The sequence below is a fragment of the Chaetura pelagica genome, unplaced genomic scaffold (genome assembly GCF_000747805.2).
Source record: "Chaetura pelagica isolate M959 unplaced genomic scaffold, ChaPel_1.0 scaffold177, whole genome shotgun sequence".
In the NCBI taxonomy this organism is placed as follows: Eukaryota; Metazoa; Chordata; class Aves; order Apodiformes; family Apodidae; genus Chaetura; species Chaetura pelagica.
Genome location: NW_009953803.1, coordinates 875,337 through 877,958, shown reverse-complemented (window position 1 = coordinate 877,958; position 2,622 = coordinate 875,337).

The window sequence follows — 2,622 nt, the reverse complement described above, 5'->3', positions numbered from 1 at the left end:
CAGGAATGGAAAAATGTTTCCACTTATTTTCATGGGCTGCCTGCCACCAGAGAGCCCCTGGTGCAGCCCCCCAGGGTCTGTCCTGCTCCAGAGGTGCCTGCTGATGGCACCAGCCCGGCCAGGACCCACTCCAGCTGGGGAAGTGGGAACCAGCCCCTGCTCTGCAGCACAGAAACCAGTAGCTAAACTCCAAACCACTTCCTCTACCTCCTAACAATGCACAGAGGAATTTCCACAAATCCCAAGACTGCCCTGACTTCCATTTCTAAACTTGGAAAAAGAAATACCAGGACATTCCTCTGTTGTTCCAGCTCTCTCGCTGTTTGATCTGGGGTTTTTTCTCCTGCTGAGCCAATTAAAGAATCCCAATTTCCCCTGGAAAAAAAAAGCACAAACCGGTAACAAACAATGCCCTTGCTGCTTTGATTTTTAACTAATTGTTTTCGAGGTGGATCAAAACCCTCCCCATCACTCTGGTCGGTGTGGTTTAATGCTTCAGTAGGATTTTGGCTGGAGAGAAGAGAGTGCTCGAGGCATTTCTAACAGCATCCCTGCCTCTGGAAGGAAACCTCCAGTGCTGCACTAGAGAACAGCAGCTGGTTTGGATCCCAGAAGCAGCTTAAAGAGATCAGATATCCCCAAAAACCCACGGCCAGCCCCAGCCAGTGCCCAGCACAGCCCTACAGCCCCACACCAGCTGCCAGGGCAGGAACTCCTCCACATTTACATGCACTCCCAGGAAAGGTTTCTATTCTTTAATTTTCAGGGGTTTCATCCTTTCATGTCCCTGTTCCACCCACTCTGACCTCTCACACCTCCTTCTCCTGCCCTGCTGCAGGGACAACCTCCTCCACTCCTGCCTGTGACTATCCCCCCTGGAAGCTGTGGGCACCAGCAGAAGGAGCTGGGAATGAAGCTGTGCCCCCCAGCAAGGCCATAGTCCCTGCTCACTCCTGGGGACACCACAGCTCCCAGGCAGTGGCCTCATCCATGGTCACCTCCCACGTGGCCCCAGCATTTGTGTCCTCTGCTGTCCCCGTGGTGTTTGGATGGGAAATGCCACTTCCTTGAACTTACAAAGAATCTCTCAGTATAAATCACAGAGTGGAAAAACAAGACAGAGGCTCAGAGATGAAGCACTGAGCTGCAGGAGCTTTTAATGGTCCTCAGAGAAAGCCTAAGGAGATGTGGAAGCCCTGAGGGTCAGAGCTGGGCACCTGAGCTGGGCACCTGAGCTGGGCAGAGATGAACACCTTGACTCGCAGTGAGTGTAACTGTTGATCAGAAACCCTATAACCAGAATAACCCAAGCAGCCACCTAACCCCAAAGAAACAGCAGAGCTGGTTACAGGGACTCCTGCCTCAAGGAAACACCTATTCTGCCAGGAAGAAGGAGAGATGTGAACCTTGAGGCTGGGGAGGAAGGCCCAGGTTCCTGCTGTTCTGCTGCAGCAATGAATTGTGCACGTCCCAGGAGAGGCCAAGAGGGGACACGGGTGCTGCTGCAGATCCAGCCTGGAGCTGCTCCCCATGCCCAGCTGCAACCAGCCCCACCAGGGCTGCAATGCAGACAAGGAGCAGTCCTGCCCTCACCCCAGGAGACCATACAAGGGATCTGCATCACAGCCTCCCAGTGCCACAGGGTATCATTAGTCAAGTTTGCTTCTCATGATGCAGCAGAGCTGAAGCTCAGAACTCTTTTTGCTTTTTTTTTTATGGTATCTTATCATCCAAGAGCTCATTAGCCAGGAATTCCTCATGCTGTTTATTTTCCATTTGTCCATATGTTCCCCACAAGCTCAGCCTAGTCTCTGTTTTAAGTTTATACTTAGAAGCAGTAATTGGAAGGGATGAACAAAGGCACGAAGGAAGGCAACACAAGCACAAACAAACTTACCAGATGTTTTGGATTCCTGCATTTCCCCAAGAAGCAGGATCCTTAATGTTTTGATCATGTCATCACAGTACAGAGCTGTTGCCCTCCAGAATACAACTGGCTCCTCTATTCTGACTACTGGCCCCAGAGGCAGTAATTCAAGTCACCACCAACAACCCAAATCTTTTTCTCTGCAAAAGCAAAGCCCTGGACAAGCCTATTCAGCATCAAAGCCAACAGCGGGATCGTCCCAAGGATGAGTTTGGCTACACACTTTGAAACCCCAGAACAAAGCTGAACTCCTAGACTCACACAACCTGCCCAAGATGTGGACGAAGAGCTCAGGAGGCCCCAGAAGCAACAAGAGCTAGAGGACAGCCCCAAAGTCAGCACTGGCCACTGACCCAGCCCAGCAAACCACTTCATTGCTGGTTTATCTGCTGCTTGTGCAGGCTCCTGTAGCCACACTGAGTTCTTGGTGTCCCATCACCCAGGCAGGGACAACATCCCATCTCCAGCTTTGCCTCACTGCCCTCTAGAGAGGGTTCACCCAGCCAAGTCTCTCAGCAGCAGGATTTCCATCCTCAGCCACTGACATCACTTTAACTTAAGAACCAAAAGCAACTGGTTTAGTTCTGCAGGTGTAAACACTTCTGTGTGTTTTTATCTTTCAGCCTTGTCACTGTCTCTCTTTTGTACCAATTTAAAGTCGATTTAAACATCACCAAAATAAAATAGTGTTAATG